Below are 11,857 nucleotides of genomic sequence, written 5' to 3'. Positions count from 1 at the left end.
AGGCGCCCCGCGTTTATGGTTGAGGCAGAGGGCGAATCCTATCCACGGAAAACTTATTGACAGACGCCATGGAAACAATAGCATATGCTAAAAAAAGAATTGAGCAGCTGGAAGAGAAAACAGAGGACCTGGAAAACAGGGGGCGAAGGAATAATTGTGTTCTATTAAATCTGGGCGAAAAAGAGAAGAGGAAACATGCCACTAATCGCTACCTGCAGACAAACTTCCCGAGTGGCTCCACCTGTCCACCGACAGGCCCATAGAACTCGAGAGCTCACGAGCACTGAGGCCCCCACCAGCAGCCAGACAACCACCGCGCCCAATCACCATACGTTTCCTGAGATTCACCGACAAGGAACGAGTCCTACAGGCGGCGAAAACAACACAAAACAGCAATAGACAAGGCATATTGACATTAGGGAGAGGCATGTGTAGCCGAGTGATCAAAGGGTCCAGTGAGTAGCTAGGGGAGCTGGAGGCACGGCGATTCAGACAGCTAGCAGGCCGGGGCTAACAGCAGGCTAGCAGATGGGCTTCAGGGAGATGTCGCTACGGGAGAGTTTGTTGAAAAAAACCCTCGGACAGTTACGTCYGCAGACCAATCGTGATGGATCGGCGTGGCTCCATGTCGGCAGCAAAGGGTCCAGGCCAATTGTCAAAAGAGGTAATTGAAGCCCAGGAATTATCTGATGGAATTATTTGACTATCCGGAAGAAGGGCCTCTCTCTCTCTCTCGGCTAGCTCCAGGCTAACTGGTGCTTCCTTCGGGACAGAAACCCCCTCGGATGGTTACYTCAGTAAACCAGTGGTGATGGATCGGCGGGGCTTCGTGTCGGCAGCAAAGGGTCCAGGCCAATTGACAAAAGAGGTAATTGAATCCCAGGGATTGCTTGATGGAATCTCTTCGGCTAGCCGGGACATGAGCCTTGTTCGAGGCTAGCTCCAGGCTAACTAGTAGCTAGTTAGCTGGCTAGCTTCAGAAGGGGGTTCTTGTTCAAAAGTGTAAAAATAGCAGATCCATACCACATTGTGTGAGGCGGGTTGCAGGAGAGTATGTTCAGTCCGTAGATGGAAAATTAGATAAAAAATGAGATTTTAAAAAAAGAACACAAATATATATTAAATATATACGAAGAAAAACGATATATACAAGGGATGGGACAAGACAATCAAAACAGACATCCCCACTTCTACGCCATCTTGGTTCATACTTTTATTTTTAGAGATGTTCAGGACCAGTTTATTACTGGCCACCCATTCCAAAACAGACTGCAACTCTTTGTTAAGGGTTTCAGTGACTTAATTCGCTGTGGTTGCTGATGTGTATGTGGTTGAATCATCAGCATACATGGACACGCATGCTTTGTTTAATGCCAGTGGCAGGTCATTGGTAAAAATAGAAAAGAGGGCCAAGAGCTGCCCTGCGGTAAACCACACTTTACATGTTTGACATTAGAGAAGCTTTCATTAGAGAAAGCTCTGAATCCACATTATGGCAGAGGTTGAAAAGCCATAGCACAAGTTCTTTCAACAACAGGTTATGGTCAATAATATCAAAGGCTGCACTGAAATCTAACAGTACAGCTCCTACAATCTTATCAATTTCTTTCAACTGATCATCAGCAGTTTGTCTGTGCAGTACATGTTGAGTGCCCTTCTCTATAAGCATGCTGAAAGTCTTAATTTGTTTACAGAGATATAGCATTGTATTTGGTCAACAGTTTGCTAAGAGCTGGCAGCAAGCTTATAGGTCTGCTGTTAGAACCAGTAAAGGCCGCTTTACCACTCTTGGGTAGCGCAATTACTTTGGCTTCCCTCCAGGCCTGAGGACAAAGCCTTTCCTCTAGGCTCAGATTAAAAATATGACAGGAGTGGCTGAAGCCAGCTACCATCCTCAGTAGCTGTCCATCTAAGTTGTCAATGCCAGGAGGTTTGTCATTATTGATTGATAACAATAATTTTTCCACCTCTCCCACATTTAACTTTACAAAATTCAAACTTGCAATGCTTTTCTTTCATTATTTGTATTTTTTATGCATGAATACAATTGCTCAATTGGCATTTCCTGCCTAAGTTTGCCCACTTTGCCAATTAAATAATCATTCAAATAATTGGCAACATCAAATGGTTTTGTGACGAATAAGCCATCTGATTTGATGAAAGATGGGGTTGAATTTGTCTTTTTGCCCATAATWTAATTTAAAGTACTCAAYTTTTTCCATTATTCTTTATACCATTGATCTTGGCTTCATAGAACAGTWTCTTCTTTTTGWGTTTAGTCACAATTTCTCCATTTGCAGTAAGTAAGCCAATCAGATGTGCAGCCAGACTTATTAACCACTCCTTTTGCCCCATCTCTTTCAACCATACAGTTTTTCAATTCCTCGTCAATCAATGGWGCCTTAACAGTTCTAACAGTCAGTTTCTTAACAGGTGCATGTTTATCAATAACTGGAAGAAGCAATTTCATAAATTCATCAAGTGGATCAGACAAAAAAATATTAACATCATCCACGTAAGTCACAGCAGAATCTTTTTTATGATCTCTTATACAGTATTTTAGGCCCAGCTGTTGGAACTTTGGCTTTCCTGTCACGGGTTACTAGGAAGTGGAAGGTAGAGTCAGGCGCAGAGAGCAGAGGGTTCAATAAACGGTCACGCCAAACACAGGGCGCATACACAACTGACCAACCAGAACACAGGGTAAACGATTCAGAGAAAAAACACATCCACAAACGACAGAGAACACAAAATAATCCTGCACAAACATAAGCGGCCTAATAGGCTTAAATAGACAAAAATCAAGAAACACAAAAAGGAACAGGTGCAACAAATAGACTAAACTAACATATCCAAGATGGCGTAGCAGTCGGACGTGTGTTTTATTGTCCTGTATTGTCCTGTCGCGTCGTAAATAGTAAATAGTAAATAGTCTCGTATTTTTCGTAACATTTCGTATATATTTTAATTCACTTCCATCTAGGACTGAATATACATTCCTACATTCCGCTCCCCAATGTGTACGGACCTGCTATTTTTTTTTTATACTTTAGAACCGTAACCCAAGCAGAACTAGCCAGATAACTAGCTACTAGCTAGTAGTCAGTTAGCCACTGCTGCGGTCTTCACCTCACTCGGACACAGCCAGCTTCAATACCGGGCCAATACCTGCCAGTCTGCAAGCGCGTATCAACCCAGAGATATAGGCTGCTTTTTCTCTACCACATCACCGGATTCCTGGCAAGCTCTGGACAATTACACCGTATCATCACAGCTAGCTAGCTGCAACGAGTGGCTACTACTGGCTAACACCTCTGTCCCAAGGCAAGCACCAGTTAGCCTTGAGCTAGCCTCGAGCTAGGCCCATCTGCCGCTAGCTGCAAGCGCGATATCAACCCAGAGCATATAGGACTGCTTTTCTCTACCACAATCAGATCCCTGACGCAAGCTCTGGACAATTACACCGTATATCACAGCTAGCTAGCTGCAACCGAGTGGCTATACTGGCTAACACCTCTGTCCGAAGCAAGCACCAGTTAGCCTTGAGCTAGCCTCGAGCTAGGCCCATCTGCCGGCTAGCTGCAAGCGCGATATCAACCCAGAGCTTATGGACTGCTTTTTCTCTACCACATCACCGGATTCCTGACGCAAGCTCTGGACAATTAACCGTATCATCACAGCTAGCTAGCTGCAACCGAGTGCTACTACTGGCTAACACCTCTGTCCCGAAGCAAGCACCAAGTTAGCCTTGAGCTAGCCTCGAGCTAGGCCATCTGCCGGCTAGCTGAAGAGCTAGCGCCACTGCCACTGCACGAAGCTAGCACCAGTTAGCAAACACAATTCTACAATTCACAACCTCTCTTTCGCCATCGCCATCTGGCTTGGATCTCTCTGTCGACACAACCACGTCTTGAGCAGACCCCCTCCGTCTGAGCAGACCACCCCCCGGGCTACTAACTTTAAACGCCGCGTGCTAGCTTAGTGGAGGCCTCCTCTGCTCCATCTAACGGGTGCCCCCTGGACACTATGATCACTTGGTACATAGCTGATGCATGCTTGACGGTCCATTAATTCACGTACCCCTTCTGTTTATTTGGTTTTACCTGTCCGGCTCTGTGCCTTTAACTCAGGATCTGTGTGTAGTTAATCCGACCTCTCTGCCATAGTCGTCGCCATTTTACCTGTTGTTGCTGGTAGACTAGCACCACTGTTATTGCTGCTGTTATCTTCCTGTTGTTTTAGCTAGCTCCTCCAATCAAAGACCTGCAATCACTTTATGCCTTATTGTATGTCTCTCTCAAATATCAATATGCCTTGCCTCTGTGTTCAGGCTAGTTTTTCATTATCATTGTTTCTGGTTTGCAATGGACCCCTGTAGTTCCACTCCCGTACCTCTGATACCCCTTTGTCCCATCCCCCACACATGCGGTGACCTCACCCATTGAGACCAGCATGTCCGAGATCAAACCTCTCTTATCATCACCCAGTGCCTGGTGCTTCCGCTGTACCCGCGCCCCTCCATACCCCTGTCTCTCATACCCCTGTCTGCACATTATGCCAGAATCTATTCTACCACGCCCATAAATCTGCTCCTTTTATTCTTTGTCCCAACGCTCTATGCGACCAGTTTTGATAGCCTTTAGCCCGCACCTCATCTCTACTACTCCTCTGTTCCTCGGGTGATGTGGGGTTAAACCCAGGCCCTGCATGTCCCAGTCACCTCATTTGTTGACTTCTGCGAGTCGAAAAGCCTTGGCCTCATGCATGTCACATCAGAAGCCTCCTCCTAAGTTTGCTTACCTACGTTTAGCCATCTGCAATCTGATGTCCTTGCGCGTGTCGACTCTGGGCTTAGGAAGGCCAACAAAAACTGAGATTCATACCCAATATAACACTATTAACGTCAAGATGACTGCGAAGGGGGAGGAAGTTGCAATCTACTGCAGAGATAGCCTGCAAAGTTTGTCATACTTTCACGAGTCTAATCCCAAAAGTTCGAACTCTAATTTTAAAAATATATCTCTCTCAAAATAAGTCCTCAACTGTTGCCGCCTGCATACCGGACCTCAGCTCCCAGCTGTGCCCTGGCACATCTGTGAATTGATCGCTCCCCATCTAGCTCAGAGTTTGTTCTGTTGGTGACCTAAACTGGGCATATGCTTACACCCGGCAATTTCGTCCTACAATCCAAGCTTGAATGCCTCAATCTCACCAACATACAAAGGAACCCACACAGGTCAAACCCTAATCCGTAACATGGGCCACCCTAATCAGACCATTATCCTGACACAACCTGCCTCAAATACACTGCTGTCTCAATCATAGAATCTCAGGATCATGCCATCATTGCCTGTATCACCCAGGTCCGCGTCAAAACGACCACCCTCATCACTTCAAAACGCCCCTAAAACAACTTCTGCGAGCAAGGCCTTCTAATCGGACGCTGCGGTACCCTGGAAGGATATTGACGCTCATCCGTCAGTTGAGCGATGACCTGTGTCAATTCTTTTAACTGTTACATCCTCCCATAATTAAGACAGCATAGACCATCGTTCAAAAAAATGCCAGAACACAGACAGATAATAGCCATGGTTCAACTCCCAGACCTGCTGCCCTACGACCACGCACAAAACATCCTGTAGGCGAACTGGCAATAGCCATCGAAGAGGCCACCGCGATATCAACTGTCAGGGAAGTCAAAGAGACCAATACACGCAGTCAGTCAGGAAGCAAAGGCCCAGCTTTTTTCAAAGCAAAATTCGCATCCTGTAGACTCTAAACTTCCAAAAGTTCTGGGATACTGTAAAGTCCATGGCGAAACATAGAGCACCTCCTCCAGCTGCCCATGCCACTGACGGCTAGTAAAAACGGTCACCCACCGAAAATCCGTGATAATGAAGACTTCACAGCATTTCTCAATGGATGGCCATGCTTCCTCCTGGCGACTCCAACGTGGCCAACAGCCCGCCCCCCGCTGCTACTCGCAAATCCAAGACGCCCCAGTGCTTCATACCTTTACCCAAATCAGATAGCAGATGTTCTGAAAGAAGCTGAAAACCTGACCATACAAGTCAGCCTGAGGCTTTGACAATCTGGACCTATTTTGGAACTAGTCCGCCCGCCATGTGGCACCCCCTAATTACAAGCCTGTTCAAACCTCATCCTCGTATCATCTTGAGATCCCAAGGATTGGAAAGCTCCGCGGTCATTCCTCTTTCAAAAGGGGAAGACACTGGACCAAACGTTTCACTAATAACCATCCTGCCTACGCCATATCTAAGGTCTTCGAAAAGCCACAGTCAACCAAACACATCCACTAATGACATAGCTCGAATCCCACACTTCTCCGCAATGCAATCTGTTCAGAGCTGGTCATGGGTGCACCTCAGCACGCTCAAGGTCATTAAACGATATTAACGCCATGATAGGAAACAATACGTGCAAGCCGTATCATTGACGGCAATTGGCTTTGACTCTGTCATCCACCAGATCTCCATTGGCAGACATCGACAGCCTTGGTTTCTCTAATGATTGCCTCGGCTGGTTCACCACTAACTTCTCGATCGATTGTCAGTGTGTCAAGTCGGAGGGTCTGTTGTCGGGCCTGGAGTCTCTATGGGGTGCCAGGTTCAATTCTGTGACGACTCTCTTCTTCTGTTTCTCAATGATGTCGCTTGCTTGCTGGTGATTCTTGATCCATCCTTACGCAGACGACCTATTCTGATACTTCTGGCCTTCTTTTGCACTGTGTTTAACCAACTCCAGGGAGCTTCATGCCATACAACTCTCCTCCGTGGCCTCCAACTGCTTCTTATACAAGTAAAACCAATGCATGTCGTTTCAATCGATCGTGCCTGCTCCTGCCCGCGCTGTCCACATCATACTCTTGGCAACGCTCTGATTAGAGATATTGGATAAAAACACTACAAATACCTAGGGTCCTGGTTCAGACTGTAAACTTCTCCTTCCAGACTCACATCAAACATCTCAAATCCAGAAAAGTCAATCTAGTAATGGCTTCCTATTCCCAACAAAGCATCCTTTAACTCTGCTGGCAAACATACTTTGTAAAACTGATCCATCCTACCAAAAAATTTCCTCGACTTCGGTGATGTCATTTTACAAATAGCTCCAACCTACTAATAAATTGGATGCAGTCTTTCACAGTGCCATCCGTTTTGTCACAACCACATATAACTACCCACCACTGCGCGATGTACACTCTCTGTTGGGCTGGCCTCGCTTCAATACTCGTCGCACACTGGTTCCTAGGTCATCTTACAAGCACCCTGCTGAGTAAAGTATCCCCTTAATTCAGCTCGCTGGTCACCATAGCAGCTACCTGTAGCAACGGCTCCAGAGAGTTATCCTCTAGTCACCAAAACCAATTCTTCCTTGGACGCTCTTTCCTTCCAGTATCTCTGGCTGCCAATGAATGGAACGAACTACAAAAAATCTCTGAAACTGGAAACACTATCTCCCTCACTAGCTTTAAGCACCAGCTGTCGAAGGGAGCAGCTCATAGATAACTGCCCTGTACATACCATCTACAATCTTAGCCAAACAACTACCTCTTTACTAGCTGTATTTATTTATTTAATTTATTTTGCCCTTGTGCACCCATTAATTTCTGTCTCTACTTTGCACTTTCTTCCACTGCAAACCAACCATTAGTGTTTTTAGTTCTTTATTATGACTGCTGTGCTTGATACTCACTTCGCCTCCCAATGGCCTTTTATATTTTATTTATTTATACAATAATTTGTTTGCCTCTCACTCCTTAACTCACCTCACTTGCTCACATTGTTATGACTTATTGTTTTTTCACTGTATTATTGATATATGTTTGTTTTACTTCATGTGTAACTATGTGTTGTTGTATGTGTCGAACTGCTTTGCTTTATCTGGCCGGTCGCAATTAAATGAGAACGTGTTCTCAATTTGCCTACCTGGTTAATAAGGTTAATAAAATTAAAATTAAAAAAAATTCTCGGGCCGCTCTTTTCTCTGTATACATAATGATGTTGCTCCTTGCCGCGGGCGTCCCTGATCCCCCTGCACGCAGGAGACCATTCTATATACTTCCGGCCTTCTTGGACATGTGCTATCTAAGCTCAACGAGCCTTCAATGCATACCAACAATCCTTCTGCTCCAAATGCTCTTAACGCTAGTAAACCAAATGCATGCTTTCAACGTTCGCTGCCGCACCGGCTACGCCGACTAGCATCACACTGGACGTTCCGAATAGAGATAATGTGGACATTAAAGTACTAGGTGTCTGGATAGACTGCCACTCTCTTCCAGACTCATACAAACATCTCCAATGCAATAAATAAAGAATCGGCTTCGCTATTCGAACAGGCTCCTTGCACTCCGCCGCCAAAACTTACCCTAGTAAAATGACTCTCTACCGATCCTCGCTTCGGCGATGTCATCCAATAGCTCCACACTCTACTCAGCAAAAACTGATGCAGTTTATCACAGTGCCATCGTTTTGTTACTAAAAGCACCTTATAACGACCACCACTGCGACTGTATGCCTAGTGGCTTTGGCTGCTACATGTTCGTACGTCAGACCCACTGGCTCCAGTATCACAGGCTATGCTAGGTAAAGTGCCGCCTATATCTCAGTTCACTGGTCACGATGCTACTATCCACCGCAGCGCGCTCCAGCAGGTTGTATTCTGATCATCCCTAAAGTAAACTCATTTGGGACGCCTTTCCTTCCGTTCTCTTGCCTGCGACTGGGAAGAAATTGCAAAATTTCTGAAGTTGAGACTTTATCTCACTCAAAACTTTAAAAATCTGCTATCCGAGCAGCTAACCGATCGCTGAGCTGTAGCATAGTCATCTGTAACTACCACCCAATTTAACCTCCTCACCCATAACTGCTTTATTTTTACGTTCTGCTTCTTTTGCACACAGTATCTCTTCTTGCGCATGTTTCATCTGATGTTTTCTCAGTGTTAATCTGCTAAATTGTAATTATTGATTTATTGCTACTCTCATGCTTTTGCACACATTGTAATAGATCTCTTTTTTTCTACCATGTTATTGACTGTTTATTGTTTACCCATGTGTAAACTCTGTTTTGTCTGTTCACCATGCTATGCTTTATCTTGGCCAGGTGTCAGTTGCAATGACACTTGTTCTCACTAGCCTACCTGGTTAAATAAAGGTGAAATATAAAAAAATATAAAGAAAAAATAAAAAATGATAAAGGGATCGGTGGCGGCCGTAGACGGTCGACGACGACGCCGAGGCACCGCCGAAAGGCAGGAGAGCCACTTCGTGGAAGTCAGTGACAGTACCCCCCCACCTGACGGCGGGCGAGGCGCGGGCGACGGTGGAGGCGGTGATAGTCTCCGAAGTGAAGGGTCCAAATGTTCCACCGGTACCCAGCACCGTCTCCTCGGACCGTACCCTCCATCAATCGAGGTATGTAGGCCCAACCGGCGTCTCGAGTCAGAATAGCGCGGTACTGTGTATCACGGGGACCCTCGATTCCAGAGGGGCGGAGGGACCTCAGGCACTCACCTCTTGCAGGGGACCAGCCAACCGGCCTGAAAGACACATGAAACGAGGTTAATCGATAGGTAAGTAGAAGCTGTAACCTATAAACACACCTCGTTTATTCTCCCAGGACGTGAATGCCCTACACACTGCGGCCCCACTTCCGCAGGGCAGGGCGGAGGGGCATTCGTTTCGAGTCGAGAGCAGAACGGTCCCCCGGTGGCGAACAGGGGGCTCACTGCGGTGCTGGTCACGCTCTTCCTTCTGCCACCTCTAGCCTGTTTAAAGATCCTTGGACGGCTCTACCAAGGCGTCCTCGCGCGCTGCACATTCCTCACCCGCAGAGCCTCGGTCTGGCTGTGATGCCATGGAGCCAGGACCGGCTGTAGCTCAACATGCATGGAAGGGAGACCTGTTAGTAGAGGAGGTGGCGAAGGGAGTTCTGGCGAGCTCCGCCCATGAGTACTCGCCCACTCACCAGGCCGGTCCCGGCAATACGACCGCAGAAACCTACCCACATCCTGGTTTACTCTCTCCACCTGCCCATTACTCTCGGGGTGGAAACCCGAGGTCAGGCTGACCGAGACCCCCAGCCGTTCCATGAACGCCCTCCAACCTCTGGACGTGAACTGGGGACCCCGATCAGAAACGATGTCCTCAGGCACCCCGTAATGCCGGAAGACATGGGTAAACAGAGCCTCCGCAGTCTGCAGGGCCGTAGGGAGACCGGGCAATGGGATGAGACGGCAGGACTTAGAAAACCGATCCACAACGACCAGGACCGTAGTACTTCCCTGAGACGGGGGAAGATCGGTGAGAAAGTCCACCGACAAGTGCGACCACGGCCGTTGTGGAACGAGGAGGGACTGTAACTTCCTTCTAGGCAAGTGTCGAAGAGCCTTGCTCTGAGCACACACAGAGCAGGAGGAGACATAAAACCTCACGTCCTTAGCCAATGTGGGCCACCAGTACCTCCCCCTAAGACTCCGCACTGTCCTCTCGATGCCAGGATGACCCGAGGAGGGTAGTGTATGAGCCCATCGAATCAACTTATCACGGACACCAAGCGGCACGTACTGAACCCCTGCTGGACACTGAGGGGGTGCTGGTTCCAACCGTGCCGCCCGCTCGATCTCCGCGTCCACCTCCCATACCACCGGTGCCATCAGACATGAAGCTGGGAGGATGGGAGTCGACTCGATGGACTGCTCCTCGGTATCATAGAGGCGGTACAGCGCGTCGGCCTTGGTATTTTGGGAGCCTGGCCAATATGAAATCGTGAAACGGAAACGGGTAAAGAACATGGCCCACCTAGCCTGACGCGGATTCTATCTCCTCGCTGCCCGGATATACTCGAGATTACGATGGTCAGTCCAGATGAGGAAAGGGTGCTTAGGCCCCTCAAGCCAATGTCTCCACACCTTCAGAGCCTTGACTACAGCTAACAACTCCCGGTCCCCCACGTCATAGTTCCGCTCCGCATGACCGAGCTTCTTCGGGAAAAAAGCGCAGGGGCGGAGCTTTGGTGGCGTGCCCGAGCGCTGTGATAGCACGGCTCCCACCCCAGCCTCGGACGCGTCCACCTCCACTATGAACGCCAAAGAGGGGTCCGGATGTGCCAGCACGGGTGCGTCAGTGAACAGCCCCTTCAGACGAGTGAAAGCTTTGCCCGCCTCTGCTGACCAGCGCAAGCGCGCCGGCCCCCCCTTCAGCTGTGAGGTAATGGGAGCAGCCACCTGACCAAAACCTCAGATAAACCTCCGGTAGTAATTGGCAAACCCTAAAAACCGCTGCACCTCCTTTACCGTGGTCGGAGTCGGCCAATTATGCACGGCTGTAACGCGGTCACACTCCATCACCACCCCAGAGGTGGAAATGCGATAACCCAGGAAGGAAACGGCTTGTTTGGAGAACACACATTTCTCAGCCTTGACGTACAGGTCATGCTCCAGCAGTCGCCCAAGTACTTTACGCACCAGAGACACGTGCGCGGCACGTGTTGCAGAAAAGATCAGTATGTCATCGATGTACACTACCACCCCCTGCCCGTGCAGGTCTCTGAGAATCTCGTCTACGAAAGATTGGAACCCTCGCCGCCGACCCCGGACTGGGAACCCTTGCAGCGGGCCCCGAACAGGAGGGTGACTCTGGCGGCTCCGGACAGGAGGGCGACTCTGGCGGCTCCGGACAGGAGGGCGACTCTGGCGGCTCCGGAAAGGAGGGAGACAGCCTGGTGCGTGGGGCTGCCACAGGGCCCACCAGGCCTCCTGTAGGTCTCCCCAGCCCTGTGGCAGCCCCACGCACCAGGCTGTCTCCCTCCTGTCCGGAGCCGCCAGAGTCGCC

General features: G+C 48.5%; 1 protein-coding gene across 6 annotated transcripts in view; it reads left to right on the top strand.

The window, feature by feature from the left end:
- LOC111979680 (uncharacterized) overlaps window positions 1-11,857 on the top strand; it is a 28,243-nt gene that overhangs the window by 12,775 nt on the left and 3,611 nt on the right. The window contains exons 1-3 of one of the 6 annotated variants that reach the window (XM_070448794.1): window positions 392-664; window positions 774-868; window positions 2,434-2,515. The exons of 2 other annotated variants lie outside the window; for them this stretch is intronic. The gene's annotated coding sequence lies outside the window, so the exon portion shown is untranslated. Of the gene's footprint in view, window positions 1-391; window positions 665-747; window positions 869-2,433; window positions 2,516-11,857 lie in introns of those variants that run through there. 3 more of the 6 variants (XM_070448793.1, XM_070448792.1, XM_024010307.2) reach the window with 3 other exon arrangements.

The sequence above is a fragment of the Salvelinus sp. IW2-2015 genome, linkage group LG19 (genome assembly GCF_002910315.2).
Source record: "Salvelinus sp. IW2-2015 linkage group LG19, ASM291031v2, whole genome shotgun sequence".
In the NCBI taxonomy this organism is placed as follows: domain Eukaryota; kingdom Metazoa; phylum Chordata; class Actinopteri; order Salmoniformes; family Salmonidae; genus Salvelinus; species Salvelinus sp. IW2-2015.
Note: the sequence above shows the minus strand (reverse complement) of the source record. Positions and strands in the feature narration are given on the sequence as shown.